General features: G+C 41.6%; 1 pseudogene across 1 annotated transcript in view; it reads right to left on the bottom strand.

The window, feature by feature from the left end:
* The window catches only part of LOC306849080 (importin-11-like), a 259,336-nt pseudogene that overhangs the window by 67,178 nt on the left and 170,014 nt on the right, over positions 1-22,144 (bottom strand). Inside the window, exons 26-27 of the transcript in view lie at positions 5,627-5,719; positions 3,929-4,013 (exon numbers count right to left, since the gene is read on the bottom strand). The product of the transcript in view is annotated as an importin-11-like (transcript). The remainder of the gene's footprint in view (positions 1-3,928; positions 4,014-5,626; positions 5,720-22,144) is intronic.

Genomic DNA, 22,144 nt, shown 5'->3' with positions numbered 1-22,144 from the left:
GCAGGAAATATAACGTAATTCAATATACCGCTGCTTTTGAGTACCGCCGTGTCAAAGTGTTCCAGGTACATGTTCCATAAGTAAATACATCATTACCAGACAAAACACAAGATTATTTGAGTCCAATGGTCTCTAAGTGGTTACATCATGTTAACTATATAACAACCTGTCAATCTCATCCCTCCTACTTGAAGCATTTCAGTCTTTCAGGGGATGTAGGCGTGAGTTTAGTTATTAGGGATGAATAATTTGGTCATTTTGTCTCCTCGAGCACTTGACAGACAAATCAACAGATTATTCGGAGGTGATGGTATCCAAATGCAATTGTTTAATTGTTGATCAATGGATGTCTTTGTTTTTCTATGTAAACATAAGCTAGACAGACATGTCTGACCATTGCAATTGACCTATTGGTAAACCTATCGGTGTGTTTTTGACCTACACAGTACATGACGTGAGAACAGTCCGCTATTTAGGTTTGAACATTAGCATGGACTCACTAACTTCAACGTTAGCTACTTAAGATGACAATGTTCTGCTTGAGCAGATGAAAATTGTAACTTAATGAGAGTACGACAACAAGAAAATTAACGTTTTCATCTTCATTGGGATTAGAGTTGAATGCGTACTGACATTTTGCTCTGTTTTGTTTGGGTTTAGGAAATGTGATAAAATAAATGATATTGCCTATCCGCTCAGGATACCTGGAATCAGTGTTACAAGTACCCCAGGCACATCGTTTTTCCATTTTTGTAGCATAAACACCATCAAACCGATGTGAGCTTTGGATCTTCCAATGTTTCTCTATGGCGCTGAAACATAAAGATGTCCGAGTTCTGCTCCCCGGGCAACTGATACACTCCACTGCCATTGGCTCATCTGCGTTCGAGGGGAGGGGCTTACCGATAGCGATTTATGTGTCTATCCCATATTCGCCGCCCTTCACCAGGCTCCCGACGGTAGTGGGTGTGTGAGAGAGGAGGGGCGCTGAAACAGCCAGGGCTGGCGGCGTGTGATGAGGCGCACCTGATGTGAATAGAGCCTCATCACCGCCGCTGTTTAAATGCAGAGCGCGCCTCTGCTCGGGAGACCGGTCTCTTCCCTGTGCATGCACGCTGGTGTCCTCGTGGGTCCAGGAGGGGAACGTTGAGAGGATTCCCGCACCGCCAAAGACGCGAGCTGCCGGACCCGCAGTCCGGATAGAGCTGAGCACCCATGAGACGGCTGACGGGCAAGGATGCCGGGCCGTCAAATTTTTTTTAAAGTTCACTTCAAAAAGAAAATTCAGTCATTCTCATAATGTTGGTAAGATAATAGTTGATGGTATCCACTGATTTCAATAGAATGTTTTTTCCATACTATGGAAGTCAATGGCTACCGTCAATTGTTTGGTCACCAACATTCTTCAAAATATCTTCTTTTGTGCTCAACAGAAGATAGAATTGGATATAGGTTTAGAACAACTTGAGGGACAAAATGTCACTTTTTAGGTGAACTATCCCTTAAACGCAAAAACATGTTCTGTGTAAATGACCTTTATTTATGTGTCTAAAAAGCAGCTGCATTGTGATGATGTGAACGGTCTGGTCTGCATGTCACCGGCTATAGTACTAATGCAAACTGTAGTTTGCAAAGGCAAGGTATCGTCAACAGCAGCACTGTATTAAATTAAAAATGAATCCCTCTATACATATTTTGCAGAATGTTTTATAGAAAAAAAAATCTATTGTCTTTTGATTAGTCAATGCTGTCATTTTCGAGGACTCTGGTACTGAGGTTCATCCCACATCATTCTCTAACAAAGAAACACTCATAAGACCACTGAGTAAAGGTTGTGACTTACAAACACAAAAATGTGCTTCATTTCAAACCAGCTACCAGCTGAAAGTATCAAATACCACCAGGACCGTTTCATCATACAGACAATTAAGAGAAATGACTCACTTAAAACCGCTCAAACATGCTTTTGAACTACTGCACTTCACATAGTACATTTGCTCATTTTCAGTGGCTGTTTGAAAGCTATTGTTGTTGGCAGATTTTCTATCAGAAGCGCCACTCAGCTGAAACATGCTCATGTGGGTGTCACACAAAAATAACATTAGGAAAAGACAGACTGAGATTTCATGACAATCCTCTCCAAAACACTGCAATGGCATTTTATTCTCTCACTATTGCTTTTATCTAAACACTTCTGGTGAGATGGTTCCCATAAAAAAAGAAGAGAAACACAAAAACAAACCACACAGTTTGCCGCCGACGAGCCAGTACTTTTCTACCAAGGTTCATCTAATCAAACAAGTGGTAACACTTCACATTTGTTAATATTAGATAACTACATTTTTAACAATAAACTAACAATTACAAATACTCCTAGAGAATTTAATGATCTTCCTTACAGTAAATTCCAGCATTTACTAAAACATTATTTAAATCAAAAGCTGTTTGTTAATATTTAATGGACCTGAGCTGACATTAACAAACAATGATTTAACATTTACAAAGATTATAGATACTGTAACAGCTGGATTGCTCATTGTCAATTAATGCTAGTAAATGTATTAACTTATTAACATTAACTAATGGGACATTGGTATCACCAAATACATATTTACAAATGCAGTAATTCGCTGTAAAGAAACCGCAAACATACAGTCTAGATTACAGTGTTAAAATACCAGTTATTATTGATACTGGCCTCAAATCAATCTAGCTGATTAATCTACACTTATATTCAGTGTTGGGTAAGTTACTCTAAAAAAGTAATTAATTACTAGTTACTAATTACATATTCAACAGTGTAATTAGATTACTGTACAAATTACTCTCTCCCAGAAAGTATTTAATTACTTATTACTAATTACTTTCTAAATCCCATATCAACCTCGACAAGTAAATGATACATAGACATGAAATGGTTATTTTAATACTTTCAAATAAACAATTGATAACTACATAAATTATTCTGGTCACCCTTAAGATTAGAGTCCAATTCTCACTATTAACTAACCATTAACTATGCCTTTTGCCTCAATATATGCCTAATTACTGCTTATTAATACTTATAAAGTAGATTTGGGTAGGAATTGGGTAGGATTAAGGATTTAGAATAAAGTCCAGCAGAATTTTTCTTATAAGTAAAAATAAACAGCCAATATCCCAGTAATATTCATGCAAATAACCAACTAGTTAATAGTGAGAATTGGACACTAAAGTGTTACCAATATTCTTATTAACTCAAAGTATTTAAGTATTACGGATGGAAACTAGCACTGTGCTAAATCCGGCATATTTGCGTCATTGTACGTTCATTAATATGCATTGTCCCATCCAAATAAAATAAAAAGTAAAGTAAAAGTAAAGTGAGAGGGGTACATAAAAAGCATGCATTTTAAGGTTAGACTTTAAATGTTTATGTTAAATCCACAATTGAATTGTATTGCATTGTATATAAATGTTCTACAATCCACAGTATTAAGTTCAATTACATAAGAAGTAACTGTAATTAAATTACAGAAAAAATAAGAGTAATCCCTTACTTTACTTTTTCAAGGGAAAAGTAATTAAATTACAGTAACTAATTACTTAGTAACTAATTACACCCAACACTGCTTATATTAATGCATACAAAATATTTACTGTGCCAGAACCATAGCGACACGAAGAATTTGAAACTTTAACCCCCTATGTGTTATGTAGGATGTTCGTCAATCTTGACCATGAGAAATTGATTTCTTTAGATTAAACACTTTTTGGCCTGTTGGTTTGTGAACTGAAGTAGCAATGTAGTGAATTCAATTAGTCAAATCAGTTTAATGATCTATATCAGCATCAGCTATATCTCATCAATAACAGCCATTTGGTGGCATGTGTCATCGATAGGAGCGTGTAACACCAGTGACCTTTGAGCACAGGGTAAAACACTTACCAGTTTCCTCCTCTTGTCCTGTTCTGTTGGGGGTTCTTCATCATCTGTCAGCTTTGGCTCTTCAAAGTGGCTCATCAGCATGCAGCTAGAGGACAGGCAGCCAGAGAGAGTGTGTTAGGTCGTGATGCATGAGAGCATGTTTGTGTGTGTGTAAAGAGAGTGAGTGCAACGTAGAGAAATTACATTCATGTTACACATCATTTCTAAAATGTGCCACTTTTCCCTGTTCTCCAGCAGCTGTGTAATCTCACTCCATTTATGAATACTCTTTTGACACCCCACTGAAGTATGTATGAGGCACGTTGTGAATCCATCCTGCCTGGAAATGATAAAATGCCTTAGGAGGTGAACTTAAGGGTATAGCACCATATCTTGAAGTCATGAAATATTGGTTGCCTTGCAGTATCATGCACATTTCATGACCAGCTTACATACAACCCAAAACTATACATACAAACAAACATACTGTTTTCTGATGTGTGCAATAAAATATATATTAAATATTATATATATAAATATAAAATTCTATATTATAAATTAATTCATTTTTTGTATTATTCTTAATTAATTAGTTAATATATAAACAGACATGAAGAGAAACAAAACTATAAATTTAACTTTAATAATTTGTTAAATATAATTCAAATACAATTAATTTTATTAGTCATATTACAGAATAGAATTATATACAAGCACCCACATCAAAATTTAAGTTGTAAAATATTTTTTAAATAATTAAATTAATTAATACATAATTGCAGAATAATATATTAAATATTAATATTATTATATATTAAAATGTTATATTATAATTAAATTTATAATCATATAGTAATGTATATTATATTAGTATATTATTTTAATTATTGTGTGTGTGTGTGTGTGTGTAGACTACATACATATACACATGTAATATTGCATATATACGGTTTTTAATATATATTTGATACATTTTTATATAATATAATATAATTTCATAAAAATATACACAATTAAAATCTTAAAATAAGGAGATTTTTGACCCTCTAACTCTAGTACTATGTTGTAATTCTATTTGATCTATTTGTTTTCTTATTTAATTTAAAAAAAGCTCTCTAACACTTTATTTTATATTTGCCTGTTTCCTTTAAAAAGAGGCTTCTAACACTAGCTTTCTCTATTTCTTTTTCGATTCAATCTACTTTTATTTATTATAAAAAGACCTTCCAACACTAGCATTCCATATCCTCTTTCTATTCTATCTAATTGTTTTATTTCTATTACATAAAACCCCCCCCCCAAAAAAACAACTTGCTACGCTTACTGTTTTAGGCTAACTTAGACTTGTTATAGCACTTGCATATTATTGCTATTTTGTTGGTTTTGATTGCGTCTCATTTGTAAGTCGCTTTAGATAAAAGCATCTGCTAAATGACTGCATGTAAATGTAAAAAATATATATTTTATATATATATATATATATATATATATATATATATATACACATATATATAAAATTTATATTTAGTATATAATGTGTAACAAGAAGGCAGAAAACACTGATGCAAATCACAATCACTTCTCCTAATGCTAATGAGTATTTGTTTCATGAAATACCCTGCCATGACAGTGTGTGCCATTGTCCACCATTTTCCAGGTCATTAGGCAGACAAAATGCCTCTATGGAGGAGAAGTGTCATCAAAAAGAGAGAATCAAACTTGAAGGTAGCCGTCTCAGGGTCTTCCGTCATAACGTCGTGCAACGCTTCCACGCTGATGTTAACGATCCCACAGAACTTGTCCTGGATCACACTGAAAAATTATTGCAGAGGAAAATATTATTCAGTGAATGAACACAATGTTCCATCATTCACACTCTGAGAGCACTGAGACAGAAAGATGTTTTAAGGTGTCTTCACAAGCCTGTGAGAAGGGATGTCATGGGGATAATTTTAGTAGTCGAAAGTAAAGAAAGGGAAATTTCACAATACTCAATATCAGTCTGGAAAATAAATATGCTATTCAAAATATTACTTAACTAAATAAAAAATTATTTCTCAATTAAACTTTATTACTACATCGAAATGGCTATTTCAACAAAGAATGTCTTTGCATGTGGGTAAATAAGCATATGAGCGTTCAAAAGCAGTCACTTGTCAGTGTGTCAGAGCGTGGGTACAGAGTTGCTACTCGACTAGCTAAACTTTAGAAAGACAGCTATTGTTATTTTTTTTTATAAAGTTTTCGCATTGAGTTGGTAGCAAAGCACCTGTACTGTCAACATCCCTACCCATGGGTATTAAGATTTTCTGTCTGAAAAAAAAAAAACTTTTTAGCCAGGAAATAGCTTGCAATCACAAACCCTTTCTTAAAGGGAACAATCAAAAGCTTAAGAGAAATATTCAGACTGACTGACTGTTAAAATCTGAACTACACTCAAGGGACCTGAACATTAGACCGCACATATTATCTGAAGCAGTTATTGCCAATAAAAGTGAAGACATTCATTAGATTAAACCCTTAATGCAGTTGTTCTGTATGCTTTCTGTGACACAGCAACAGTTAGCACTTTATGAAGGACAGTCTCTCCATTTCACAGCCTTGAAGCCATATGTTTGACATAGCTGATTTAAAAATTAAACTTCTGTCATAATTTACATCCATCATGTCATTCCAAACACATCCTGTATGACTTTCTTCTGTGGAACACAAATGGAGAAGTTTAAAGGAATGTCTGAGCTGTTCTAATCTAAAAAAAAAAAAAAAGAAAAATCAATGCCAGTGCTATTTTAGTATTATTTATATATAGTTTGTATCAACATTTTCAGAATCAGAATCAGAATGAGCTTTATTGGCCAAGTATTTTTACACATACAAGGAATTTGTTGTAGTGACAGAAGCTCCACAGTGCAACAGAAAGACAGCAACAGGACAGGACACAGATAATAAAATAATAATATTCAAATATCCAAATAGGTAATGTACAAAGCAGCAAAAACACAATATATAATATAGACAACTATGTATGTACAGGTCAAGTATGTGCAAATTAGAAATGAGAAAAATAGAAATGAAGTAAGTGAGTGTGGTGAATGGATAGTGTATTATAATTGTGTGTTCCACGTTTATTGTTGAGTGTTCATGAGATGGATAGCCTGAGGGAAGAAACTGTTCCTATGTCTGGTCGTTCTGGTGCTCAGAGCTCTGTAGCGTCGACCAGACGGTAACAGTTCAAAGAGGAAGTGTGCTGGATGTGAGGGGTCCAGAGTGATTTTACCAGCCCTTTTGCTCACTCTGGATAAGTACAGTTCTTGGAGAGTGGGGAGGGTTGTACCAATGATTCGCTCAGCAGTACGGACTACCGTCCGTAGTCTTCTGAGGTCAGATTTGGTAGCTGAGCTGAACCAGACAGTTATTGAAGTGCAGAGGATGGATTCAATGATGGCGGAGTAGAACTGTTTCAGCAGCTCCTGTGGCAGGTTGTACTTCCTCAGCTGGCGAAGAAAGTACAACCTCTGCTGGGCCTTTCTGACAATGGAGTCTATGTGAATATCCCACTTCAGGTCCTGAGAAATAGTGGTGCCCAGGAATATGAATGACTCCACTGCAGTCACAGTGCTGTTCATGATGGTGAGTGGGGGAGAGCAGGGGGGTTTCTGTTGAAGTCCATGATCATCTCCACAGTTTTGAGCATGTTAAGCTCCAGGTTGTTGAGACTGCACCAGACAGCCAGCTCCTTAACCTCCTGTCTGTAAGTAGACTCGTCACCGTCCTGGATGAGGCCGATCAGTGTGGTGTCGTCTGCAAACTTCAGGAGCTTGACAGAGGGGTCTTTAGATGTGCAGTCGTTGGTGTAGAGGGAGAAGAGCAGTGGTGAGAGTACGCAGCCCTGAGGAGCTCCAGTGCTGATGGTACGAGTGCTGGATGTGAATTTACCAAGCTTTACTAACTGCTGTCTGTCTGTCAGGAAGCTGTTGATCCACGGACAGGCAGAGGTGGGGACGGAGAGCTGGGTTAGTTATATTTGATATTGTGATAAAACTAAAGTTTATTCTGAAGGGTTTCTGTGATGATGGTGTTAAGCAGAGCTGAAGTCCACAAACAGGATCCTCACATAAGTCCCTGGTCTGTCCAGATGCTGCAGGATGAAGTGCAGTCCCATGTTGACTGCATCATCCACAGACCTGTTTGATCTGTAGGCAAACTGCAGGGGCTCCAGTAAGGGACCAGTGATGTCCTTTTGAATCTACATTTAGTCATTTAGCAGATGCTTTTATCCAAAGCGACTTACAAATGAAGACAATGCAAGCAATCAAAATCAACAAAAGTGTAAAAAAAATAATAATGCAAGTGCTATAACAAGTCTCAGTTAGCTTAACGCAGTACACATAGCAAGGTTTTTTTTTTAAATTATATAATAAAAACTGTTATATATAATAATATAAAAACTGATAGAATAGAAAAGGAATAGAGCAAGCTAGTGTTAGAGGCCTTTTTTGCTTTTGTTAATTTTATAATAAATAAAAAGAAAAATAGATAGAATAAAAAAAGATTAGAGAAGCTAAGTGTTAGTATTTTCATTTGCTTTTTTGTACTTTTTTTGGAATTTATTTTAATTTAACTTTTACTGTGCTTTTTTATTCTTCTTTTTTTAACTTTGTTTTAATATAACTACTTAGGTTATTTTACATTTTTAATTCCAGTTTTATATTTAGTTCAGTTCTAGTTTTTATTCATTTCCAGTTGGTAAATTTAGTCCTTCAATTAAAACTAAACGAAAATTAGAAATGTTGCCAGATAACTGAAATGTTTTTCAATATTTATATTGGATTTTAACTTTAGTTTAATTTAAATTTTAATTATTAATAATAACCCTGATTCATACGACTTGTGTCTTCTGAAGCCATACGACAACTTTGTGTGAGAAACAGTCTGAAATTTTAATTATTATTCACTGAAAATATTGCTTAACAGCTGTGTTTACCATTCACTTCCACTGGACATTCAGCTATAATCTCCTTTATATCTCCTTTTTGTGTTCCACGGAAGAAATACAGGACACGAATGTGAGTAAACAATGACACAATTGTCATTTCTTGGTGAACTATCCCTTTAAGGATGAAAATATCCTATGGTCTTGACCTTCCCAGCACATTTTTCTTCTATAATGTGTGGCAGGGCCAAATTTCCTGTGTTTGTCCCTTTCCATCACAGTCTTCAATATAACCCCCCCAATGTCTGATACAAATGGGTTCATTCGTCACTCAGAACTGAAGCACATGAGATCCCCTTGACTGTCCACTTAGAACCTTGTGACGATTCTTTCTCCGCCTCGGATCTGCTCACATGCAGCATTCAATGAAAAGCCAGATAAAGAGGGTCAGTTCTAAATCTCAAAAACATTGCTTGGTGAAATGAACTAGTCGATACCGTTTCTGAAGCAGCAATCACATCTCTGCTTTGGTGAAATAGAGGAAGATGATGACGTACTGTAGCTGTTAAGGGAGAGGGGCACAGTCGATATGACTTAATAACAAAAAAATTGGTCAGGAATGAAAGACGGGTGGTATGAAATTATGATTGCGATATGACGTGTGCCTCCCCATCACTCATCTGCAATCTGGTCCTGAGGAATTGAGTTTTTCCTTAATCCCAAACGAGGTGCTCATTTCATTTTATCTGCACCCTCATTCATTTTTAATACATAAAAGTAAAATTCTCAGTATTACATATGGCTCACCGCTCAAAACTGATGACTGAAAAAAGTTTTAAATAACTCAAAATGTGTCATGCTAAGCATATATTAGAATATATGAAAAGCCAATTACTGTTTTGCCTGAAGACACCCTGAAAGTCAGCTACAAGCAAACTAAAGCTAAATATCTACTCAACTATACATTTAATAACGTTTACAGCTTTAATATTACTTTTTTTTTTTTAGTATAATACAGGGTAGGCAATCTTATCTCAACCCACCAATGTTGGAGCTACAAGAGCTGCGCTAGTGACCTATCAAAGATGCATCATATTAAAGATTTATTATCACTTTGCTTGGACCTGAAAAAGAGGCCTGTTAACAACCAATGACACTCAAACCAGCACCTTTTGGACAATTAAACTTGCAGAACCACCTTTTTAAAATTATTTTACAGGACAACATATCAGAAGAATTGCATTTATGCAAGACTACTGTAAAATCAAATCATATTTTTCTCTTTTTTAGTGCTTTTATAATTTTATTTTATATTTAGTTAAGTTTTCATGCTGCACAATGTAGTCATAATTCAGCATTTCATGATGTCTGACCATCAGAGTTTTTGACCTTTAGAATTTAATAGGAAGCTGTTGGGATTTTCCCCTGCTTTTTCAGTTTTTTTTAGGGTCTTTAAGACTGTCAACACCCTTTTGCAATGTGAAATTACTTACAAATAAAAGTACTGACAAAACGCAAATATCAAAATGGTTGGTTATTGCTCTTAATTTTGTTATTGCAATTATTAATGCTGATTAATCGAATATACATCAAAATACTTTTCAGCAGCATTAAATGGATTTCTTTTGTATTACATTGTTCAAAGCAAAAAACATTGTAAATAGAAATCTTTAATACTGGAATTTTTGCCATCTGTTAAACTTCAGCAGTCATATATATACATTATATATACGTAATATAAATTTGATTATTTTTTTAATAATTGTTAAGTGTTGGCAATGCTACTTGATATTTATGTTAAATTAACCACCGTCTAACATCATGTATTCCACTTGGCTTTCCTTTTAATATGTATTCCAATTGTAATTAAGCAAGCAGCTTGCTCTAAACTGTCTAAATATTCTGGCAAACTCCAACATCATTATTCCAAAGGCAGCTGGTTGAAAACACTCTGAATGTTTCTGTTTGTGCATGTGTAAAAACCAAGACCCAATCTGCATATCCCTCTTCCTTTTTTGGCCTGGCTGTATGTGTGGAGATCATTACATCATTATTATCATCATCTGTTTATTCTGTGCTCTCCAAATGACTGAAGCAGAGACAAATCTGTATCGTTTCATTGCTGTCATCACTGCGGTTATACTTCATTAGGGGGTAAAATTATTTGTGACGTATTGCGCCTCAGAGAAGAAACATTCAGTGCCTTGGGCATTGCTGTGAGCCCACAGGTGTTTATTCAGAGGGAGTCAGAACATAGCAAATAGAATAGTAATGTCAGGATAAGAAAATGCCATTCAAAGCACCCTGAATGCCTGTGAAAATTAATATGCTGGGCCTCATTTCATGCAAGCCTCTCGGTGCCACTAAATATCCTTTCAGAGTCTGATTTCCTAATTTTCTCTGCACCGTTCAAGTCACACGAGTCCAAAGAGAGACGAAAAACCATCTGAATAAGGATGATTGCTGACTGGCAGAGCACAATTCCTCTCTAAAATAAGTTTGTATATTGCAATTTTGTAATACCACAGTCATTAAAATGGCAATTTAAGCCACACCAGACAGGAAAAAATCCCTGTCTGGATCAGGGTCAGAAACTTAAGGTGAAATTAAGGGCAAACATCCCCCCAGTTTCACAAAACTAAAAATACAATTACCCCAGGCTTCAGTTTCACATGATTAGAAGTCATCATTTCATTGTGGAAACCAAAATATTTTTTTTCAGGGTTCTTTGATGAAAAGTTTATTATAAACATCTTTACTGCGCTTTTGACTTTATGAATTGAATGAATTTCATGCATCCTTGCTGAATTAAAGTATTACTTTGAGTCAGTTTTGTTTTTTAGAAGAAAAATAACAAAGTTTGAATGGTAGCATATTTCTATTCAAAAATTCTACTTAAGGCCTTTGTAGCAGGCTCGGGTAACCCCACTGATCAAAAAACCTATATTAAATGCTTCTCTTTTAGATAACTACAGACCTGTCTCTCTCCTTCCATTCATAGGGAAAACACTCGAACGAGTTGTCTTCAACCAGCTCTCGCGGTTTCTTTCACAGTACAACAAACTGGATGCTAAACAGTCAGGTTTCAGGAGTGGCCATTCAACAGAGACTGCGCTACTCTCAGTCACTGAAGCCCTGCGAACTGCAAAGGCTGATTCCAAATCGTCAGTCCTCATTCTGCTGGATCTCTCTGCTGCTTTTGACACTGTCAATCATCAAATTCTCCTGTCTACACTCTCATCACTGGGCATCACTGGGATTCCACTTCGCTGGTTTGACATCAACTGGTCACTGGAGTTCCTCAGGGATCGATTCTTGGACCCCTCCTCTTCTCCACATATACTACATCGCTGGGTCAGGCCCTTTCTGACAGAGCATGCTGCGCAACTTCTTGTCCAGGCCCTTGTTGTTTCTAGACTGGACTACTGCAATGCTCTTCTGGCTGGTCTGCCATCAAACACAATCAAACCTCTTCAAATGATTCAGAATGCAGTGGCACGACTGATCTTCAACGAGCCCAAAAGAGCGCATGTTACACCTCTCTTCATCTCCTTGCACTGGCTACCAGTGGCAGCTCGCATCCAGTTCAAGTCACTGATGCTTGCGTACAGAACTACCACAGGCTCTGCACCCTCCTACCTCCACTCACTATTACGAACCTACATCCCCTCCAGAAGTTTGAGATCTGCTAGTGAGCGACGCCTTGTGGTACCATCAGAGAGAGGCTCAAAATCACTCTCCAGAACATTTTCGTTCACCATTCCTGGCTGGTGGAATAATCTTCCCACCCCTATCCGGAACGCCGGATCCCTGGCAACCTTCAAGCAACAACTGAAAACGACCCAGGTTACGTATGTAACCCAGGTTCCCTGAAGGGAACTAGAGCTGCGTCCGGAGACGCTATGGGAACGCCATCAGCGTAACCGGCGCTCTGAATATTTTATACAACCAGTCTAATGGATGGGCGAGGCGTCACGTGCGGGGTGACGTCACGACCAGGAAGTATTTAAGCACGTGCGGCGGAGCCCACGTCAGCTTCAAGTCATGAAGCAAGCGCTGGCAGGGATGCCGGAAGTGTGGCCCGAGACGCAGCTCTCGTTCCCTTCAGGGAACCTGGGTTACATACGTAACCTGGGTCGTTCCCTTCCAGGAACGTCGAGCTGCGTCCGGAGACGCTATGGGAGCGCTATACCAACGCCGCCAGACTGACAAGTCCCTGCCCGGTGTCAGGCTGAATGGACGGAGGAGCCTGGAGTGGCTCTGATGTCGAGGTTGTAAAACCTGGCGAATGTCAGGGGCGTGGACCACCCAGCAGCGTTGCAGATGTCTTGCATGGAGACACCTGCCCAGAAGGCCTTGGAGGCCGCCACACCTCGGGTCAAGTGCGCTCTGACTCCCAGCGGCGGGGGAAGGTCAGAGGTCTCGTACGCCAGATTGATGGCATCCACTATCCACCTACTAAGAGTGGGCTTCGAAGCCGGAAGACCCCTCTTAGGCGGACCAAAGCACACGAGTCTTTCTCCACAGGGCAGCTCTGTGGATGTATGCGTCCAGTGCTCGCACTGGACACATACAGTTGTGCCTTTCCTGGTCGGGCTCCCTGAAGGGAGGAGGACAGAAGGCCTGGAGTACGACCGGCTGTGGTACGACCGTCAGAACCTTCGGTATGTACCCCGCACGGGGGTAGAGGAAGACTTTCGCCGAACCGGGCGCAAAGTCGATGTGCGAAGGGGCCACAGATAGGGCCTGAAGGTCACTCACCCTCCTCAGAGAGGTGATAGCCAGTAGAAAGACGGTCTTGATCGTGAGGAGTCTATCAGTTATCTCCCCGAGAGGCTCAAAGGGTGCTCTGCACAGAGCCTCTAGTACCACAGCCAGGTCCCACGTGGGGACACGGGGTCGTACAGGCGGCCTCAGCCTCAGCGCACCGCGGAGGAAACGTGTAACCAGGGGGTGTCTGCCCACTGACTGGCCACCGATAAGGGTGTGGTACGACGAGATAGCTGCCACGTAGACCTTAATAGTGGAGTGGGTTAACCCTGCGGAGAAACGGGCCTGCAGGAACTCCAGAACTGCGCGGATCGGGCAGTTGACTGGGTCGAGCTGGCGGTCCCCGCACCATGAAGTGAAGAGTTTCCACTTCAAGGCGTACAGTTTCCTCGTAGAGGGAGCTCTGGATTGGAGGATGGTCTCGACAACCTCGGTTGACAGACTGGAAGCTATGAGTTGTGCCCCCTCAGGGGCCACACCCACAGCCTCCAGCACTCCGGGCGGGGGTGCACAAGGGTGCCCCCGGCCTGTGAGAGGAGATCGCTCCTGATCGGTACCGGCCACGGGGTGCCGTCGAGGAGGGAAATCAGATCCGAGAACCATACTCGGCCCGGCCAGAACGGCGCTACTAACAGTAGGCTTACCGCGTCCCGGCGCACTCTCGCCAAAACTCCCGGGAGCAGAGCGAAAGGCGCTGGAGGAGCTAGAGAGAACCAAAGGGGACATTGCGCCGACTCTCGAGTCGCAAAGAGGTCCACCTGTGCTTGGCCAAAACTTTCCAAATCTGCTTCACCACCTGGGGGTGAAGCATCCATTCCCCGGGCCTCGGCCCCTGTCTCGACAGGACGTCTGCTCCGACGTTGAGATACCCAGGAATGTGCAGAGCTCTCAATGATAGGAGCTTGCCCTGGGACCACACAAGGATCTGGTGTGCCAGCTTGTACAAGGGGCACGACCGCAGACCTCCTTGGTGGTTGATGTAAGAGACCACTGCCGTGCTGTCGGTGCGGACCAGCATGTGGCGATCTCTCAGGTCCGGGAGGAAGTGCTTGAGAGCACGGAACACAGCTAGGATCTCTAGCCAGTTGATATGCCACGTCAGGTGGCGACCACTCCACAGACCGCGGGCAGGGTGGCCACTCATGACCGCACCCCAACCGGTGAGGGAAGCGTCCGTCGCTAGCGAGACGCGGCGACAAGGAGCTCCCAGCACCGGGCCCTGGGACAAGAACCAGGGTTTCCTCCACATGTCTAAGGCACGGATGCAGCGCCGTGACACCTTGATAGCGCGGAGCGAGTGTCCCCTCAGGGAGACCCCCCTGGTCTTGAGCCACCACTGTAGGGGCCTCATGTACAGCAGGCCAGAAGGAATCACGCTGGACGCAGCTGCCATGAGCCCAAGCAGCCTCTGAAACTGCTTGACAGTGAATGGCTGGCCCTCTCGCACTCTCCTGACTGCCGTGAGGATCGACTCGATCCGAGCAGGGGTCAAACGAGCCTGCATCGTGGTCGAATCCCACACCACGCCCAGATAAGTGGTTCTCTGAGCTGGAGAAAGCGCACTCTTCTTGGCGTTTAGTCTTAACCCCAAATCTTTCATGTGGGCAAGAACGACATCTCGATGCCGAACTGCCAACTGCTCTGATTGAGCAAGAATCAACCAATCGTCGATATAATTTAGTATGCGGATGCCTTGCAGTCATAACGGGACCAGGGCCGCATCCACACACTTGGTGAAAGTGCGGGGTGAGAGTGCTAGGCCGAAGGGAAGAACCCGATATTGGTACGCTTTGCCCCCAAAAGCGAACCTCAGGAACTTCCTGTGAGAGGGAAGGATGGACACATGGAAATAGGCGTCTTTGAGGTCTATCGTGACAAACCAGTCCTCGGACCTGATTTGAGACACGATCTGCTTGACCGTCAACATCTTGAACTTCAGTGGTCTGACTGAGAGGTTCAAGAGACGCAAGTCCAGTATGGGCCTCAGCCCTCCCTCTTCGGAACAATGAAGTACCGGCTGTAGAAGCCGGTGTACACTTCGTGAGGTGGAACCAACTCTATGGCTTCCTTTTTCAGCAAAGTGTTGACTTCCTGTTCCAGGACCAGAGCCTGCTCGGGGCGGACCGTAGTCACACAGACCCCGTTGAACCGAGGGGGCGGCCCATCGAACTGGATGGAATAGCCAGCCTCTACCGTCCGCAGGACCCATAGAGACATGTTCGGCAGCCGTTGCCAGGCTGCCAAACGATCTACTAAGGGAATCAGTCTCTCGAGACTGACCTCTGGTGTTAGAGAAGCGGCCAGACCGCTGTCTTGCTGCGGCGCACCGACAGGAGACGCGTAATCTGGCGGCTGAGGCGAGTTTCTCAGGCCCGCTGAAGTCACAGGCGGTAGAACCTGAGAATAACACTTGCTGGGACCTGCTGTGCCCTGGAACTGCAGGGTTGGCAGACAAATCCTCAGAGGGCACCGAGGGGAGACGGTCACCGTGAGCCGCGGTGTAAGCCGCTCCACCCCAGTAGGGGTCGCCCTCCGAAGTCCTGGGGCTTGCCCATCAGGACTTCCTTGCCGCGGACCTCTTGGCCGCCAAGACATCCCTCAGGTCTGTCTTGGGCTTTGAAGTCCCCGGCGCGGGGCGCCGCTGCCCTCGGCTCCGTCTCAGGGGAGCACGAGAGGCGACGCTCTCCTTCTGCGCAGCCCTGTGCGAGGAGCTGGTATGCGGAGGAGGCTGCTCCCGCCCAGCAGCCTCCAGAGTTAGAGAGCGGCGGGGGAGGAACCGCCGAAACGCCTCCGCTTGCCTGCGAGCCTCCTGAAACCTGTCGACGACGGTGCTCACAGCGTCGCCGAACAGGCCAGAAGGCTGAAGCGGGGCGTCCAGGAGGCAGACCCTGTCCTTCTCCTTAATGTCAGACAGGGTCAGCCACAGGTGCCTCTCCGCTGCCACCATAGCTGCCATGGAGCGGCCGATAGCACGGGCCGACTCCTTGGTGGCGCGGAGAGCCAGATCGGCGGTTCTTCTGAGCTCTGAAATGTCATCAGCTCAGTTCGGCCTGGTACGCCTGCAACACCGCCATCGTGTGCAGGCACGCACCAGCCTGTCCTGCTGCCGCATACCCCCTGCCCACTAGGGATGATGTGGTGCGCAGAGGCCTAGTGGGCAGGGTAGGAGCCTTCAAGGACGACGCTGTGGAAGGAGACAGATAGCCCGCAAGCGTCTGCTCAATCTGGGGCATCGCCCTATATCCACGCCCGTCCAATTCCCGCACATTACCGTAGTAATCTGACGCGGGAACGAAAGGGCGGGATGTATAGGGTTTTACTCACGATCTCGACACCTCGGTGAAAAAAGGAAGGCTCCTGCGCAGAGGTGGCGGCCGCGAGCGCAGGAAACGCTCGTCCAGCAGGCTGGACTGCGGCACAGTTGTTTTCTCGGGGGGCCAACTGATGTCAAGCTTGGCCACTGCCCGAGTTGCCACCTCTAGTAGCTCCTCGTATTGGGGCGACCTCCTCGGAGGAAGATAGACGAAGCGCTGAGTCCTCATCTCGGGGGGAAGTAACGGCTTCCCCGAGAGACGGGACACCAGATCTGGCGGATACGGGAGGAGATAGAGACATCGCCGTCTCACTCCCGCCAGCCAGATCAGCCTGCGAGCCCCACGAGTGTTTCTGAGACAGACAACACCAAATAAGACTCACAAGACAAAGAATCAGACTGACAATACACAGAGCGCTTGCTGAATGACAGAAAGCTGACGCGGGCTCCGCCGCACGTGCTTATATACTTCCTGGTCGTGACGTCACCCCGCCCGTGACGCCTCGCCCATCCATTAGACTGGTTGTATAAAATATTCAGAGCGCCGGTTACGCTGATGGCGTTCCCATAGCGTCTCCGGACGCAGCTCGACGTTCCTGGAAGGGAACTCATCTCTATCATTTCCCTCTATCTTTCTCTCCACCTACTAGCTTGTACTTATTTGAACAATGACTGAGACTTGGTGTTACGAGCACTTCCTCTGTCTGATTGCCTTTTCAAGATTAATCGCTTTTTGTATTCCCCAATTGTAAGTCGCTTTGGATAAAAGCGTCTGCCAAATGACTAAATGTAATGTAAATGTATTGTTGTTTGCTTAGGCATCAGGGTTCAATTTTATGATGCTTAATACTCTTCATCTAAAAATGGATTTATAGGCAATAATTTTCAAATCTAATTATTCTGATTGAAAATGTTAATAAATGCATTTAATTTAAGCATTTGCAAACGATTACTACCATCAGTATAATTTTTAATTAGTAAAAAAAAGCTCTTAAAAATAGAGCTCCACAATTATGACAAATATCAACACTGTTGATTATTGCTTTTGCTTTTTTCTTAAAGTTGATTCATAGAAAATAAAAAAATAAATACTTTTGGGGTGTATTGTCCAGTATTGAATGTCTTTTGCATTATAATGCTGGAAAAAAAACACACACACACTGAGCGAAAACATTTGACATTATCTCTAAAACATAATAAATATTTTTGAAATTATATATATTTTTTCGATAAGTTAAATTGTAGCACCCATAACTGTAATAATGGTTATGAAATAACTGCGCAGCCCTACCTCCAAAAAGTAATGGAAAAGTTTATTTCTGACACTGGATTGGATTTGAGCAGAAGGCAAGATGTGGCAATAATGGAGAAAACAACATTGTGCATCTGCGCATCAGAGACTGAGGCACAGAGATGGCTCACGGATCCAGGCTGTCTCTACAAGCGTGATAATGCATGACTATCCCGCTCTCCCTCAAGACTCAGTCTTAAGCCGCATGGGAAGCCTCTCCTGTATATCACGGCAAAGCCCTAAAAAGTGCAGAAGGAAAACAAGGCCATGATGGAGCTGTCATTGTTGCCAGTTAATCACTGCTTTGGGTGGGAGGGAGACCGACAACGAAGGGCTTTGGTATTGATGCCATTATTGATCTCATAGAACAATGACCAGTAAGATCAATCTAAATGAAATAAGGTGACAACAGACCTGCTGCGGCACTGCAATCAATTCCACAGTCCCCAATGCAATTCCATGAGACAAGATTTCACAATGGGCACATACTCAGATACATACATACAAAATGTGGACACATGCAATAGATCAGATAAATCCAGAGCGTGAAATTCTTTGCAGATGACCAGCTACCCTGCAGGAAGAGTCTGCATGCAGAGACATGCTCAAGTATTTTCATGTGGTCAGACTGAAAATTTACATTGTAATGAGAAATGAGAAAGAGAGTCAATCATGAATTTCTCCACCGTTTTTTTCCCTCTGAAAGTCTGCACATGTAAAAGCAATATGACCGGACAGATGGTCAAGGGTCAGCAACCTGTTTGACATGAAATTTAAATATGTCTTGTTAATCACTGTGCCACATGGAATAAAAATATGTTATGTCTGCAGTGCAGGATGCATGACACTGTTTCCTAGAAAAGACAATCATGCAAATTACCACCTCATTGTGTACTGTTATTGCCATTCACTACATTGTGTGTGCTGTGGAGGTAAAAAGGTCCATCTCTTCCCTTAATGATGTGATTTTGACTGTCAAGGTGACTGCTAGAATCACGTATGCAGAGTTGAAAAGATTGAAAAGAAAAGTAACTCAAGCAAATGTATTATTCTGCAGAGATGCTTATTTTTTTTACGATTGTTCACAATAGGATTTTATTCATTAGAAAGTGTTGACTTTGAGAGCAAAAGTTCTACTAAAAACCAATAGAGTATCACAGTTGTGTACAAGGGTTATGTGTTTTCCCACTTAAAATCAAGCCAAAGACTCTTTATATGACCATATTTTACTGCTGCTCTTAAACTTGGGATGACTTTACTTTATATGTTTAAGACTAATGGTGCGAAGTTCAATTTGTGAAATTTCGTGAGCAAAAACAGTTTATTATCTACTGTCAATAGTGTAGCAATATAGAAAGCACTGCTCACTTTCAAACCAAGCAGCTTTCTGTTGATCAACAAGACGAATCTGTGTGATCATCTTCAACCTGTTGCAAAATTTGTGTGGCCTAATCTTTCATCCTAATGAGAAATTCCCTATTGTGTGGATTCCTATTGAAATTACCGAATTCCGGTCACACTTAATTTTAAGGTCCAATTCTAGTTATTAATAAACCATTAACTATGACTTTTGCCTCAATAAACTCCTAATCTGCTGCTTATTAATACTTTATTATTAATAAATTGTTAAGTTTAGGTATTGGGTAGGAGAATACAGTCATGACCAAAAATATCGGCACCCTTGCATTTCTGTCAGAAAATGCAACACTTCTCTCAGAAAATTGTTCCAATTGCAAATTTTTTGGTATTCACGTGCTTATTGTTTTCGTTTGCACTGCAACAACACAAAAAGAAAAGAAGAGAAGAAGAGAAGAGAAGAAAAGTCAAGCTTGATCAAATTTCACACAGAACTCAAAAATGGACTGGACAAAATTATTGGCACCTTGTCAAAATTGTAAGAAATAATTGCTTTTCAAGCATGTGATGCTCCTGTAATTTGTATTTTAGACACCTGTGGCATGTAACAAGTGTGGGCAATATAGTAATCACACTTGCAACCAGTTAAAATGGAGAAAAGTGGACAACCTTTATGTTGTGTATCACACTGAGCATGGAGAAAAGAAAGAAGTGTAAAGAGTTGTCTGTGGATTTGAGAGAAAAAATTGTGGAAAAACATGGACAAACTTAAGGCTACAAGTCCATCTCCAGAGATCTTAATGTTCCTGTGTCCACTGTGCCCAACATCATCAAGAGGTTTACAGCGCATGGCACTGTAGCTAACCTCCCTGTACATGGACGGAAGAGCAAAATTAATGAAAAGTTACAACGAAGGTTTGTTCGCATGGTGGAAAAAGAACCCCGATTACCTTCCGAACAACTTCAAGCTGATCTGAAGACACAGGGTACAACAGTGTCAGCTCGCACTATCCGTCGCCATCTGAATGAAAAGGGACGCTATGGTAGGAGACCCAGGAGGACACCACTGCTGACACAAAGGCATAAAAAAGCAATACTGGAGTTTGCCAAAACTTATGTGACAAAACCACAATCCTTCTGGGAGAACGTACTGTGGACAGATGATACAAAAGTAGAGCTTTTTGGTAAAGGACATCATGGCACTGTTTACAGAAAAAGAAATGAGGCCTTCAAAGCAGTGTTAATTTCGTCGACGAAGACGACGACGAAAAATATTCGTCAACGAACCTTTTTTCTGTGACTAAAATGAGACGTTGACGAGCTAAAACTAATATCTGATGATAAAAACTATGACGAAATTTATGCGCGTCTTCATTAACAAGACGAGACGGGACTAAAATGTTATTTGAGGACTACCGGACATTCAAAATACATCCTATAGGCTAAGTTAACGGTCTTGTCTTTCAAAATGTGCGTCTCTGTCATTGGATAAGGTGCGTTTGCATGGCAGCCGCGGTGGACGGATAGGCTACCAAAACGCGAACTAGCGATCTGAAATAATGGCCTCAGCACCCGAAGGGTTAGGGAGTGGGTGACCAGACGTCCCGTTTTTCCTGGGAGTCACAATTCATTGTCGATTAACTTAAAGTCAGTGAAGGTGCGATAGGCGGAAACGCGCTGATAGAAGTGCTCTCTCTCGCGCACGCTCCACTTCTTCAGTTCTCATACAGCGTGCGATCAGTTCTCAGTGCTCAAATACAGACACAGGAGTCCAAATGTCTCTCATGTAGAGTATCTCACTGAAATACAGTCTGTTATGGTTTAAGTGAGCTTAAACAGGTGGGTGAAAACTGAATGTATGTCAGTAGGCTATTACATGCATACCTTCCGTCTTAAATGGACAGCATTCCTAATTATCTGTCATAAATGTTAACCAACAAAAGATGTTAAATAAATGTATACTTGTTAAGTAAACCTACTGTATCTGAAAAATGAGTTTAATTTATATCTCTACCAAAAAATGAAAATTTATTCCAGTTTTTCCAAATTCAATCCTTGATTCAAATTTCTCATAAGCTTAATTGATTTGGTCTAAAGAGAGAAGAATTAATGACTATTTTTGTTTGAATACTACATATAAAATAGCTACTGACTTTTCGTCGGCTAAAACTAGACTAAAACTATGAAAGACTCAAATGACTAAAACTAGACAAACTAGGAAAGACTCAAATGACTAAAATGTGACTAAGACTATTAAGCATTTTCGTCTCAAGATAAAGACTAAGACTAAATCAAAAATGCCTGCCAAAATTAACACTGCTTCAAAGAAAAGAACACAGTCCCTAAAGTCAAACATGATGGAGGTTTAAAGATGTTTTGGGGTTGCTTTGCAGCCTCTGGCACTGGATGCCTTGACTGTGTGAACGGTATCATGAAATCTGATGATTACCAAAGAATTTTGGGGCGCAACATAGTGGCCAGTATCAGAAAGCTGCGTCTCCACCAGAGGTCATGGGTCTTCCAGCAGGACAATGACCCGAAACACACTTCAAAAAACACTCAGAAATGGTTACA

Source organism: Barbus barbus (genome assembly GCF_936440315.1).
Source record: "Barbus barbus genome assembly, chromosome: 29".
NCBI lineage: Eukaryota > Metazoa > Chordata > Actinopteri > Cypriniformes > Cyprinidae > Barbus > Barbus barbus.
Note: the sequence above shows the minus strand (reverse complement) of the source record. Positions and strands in the feature narration are given on the sequence as shown.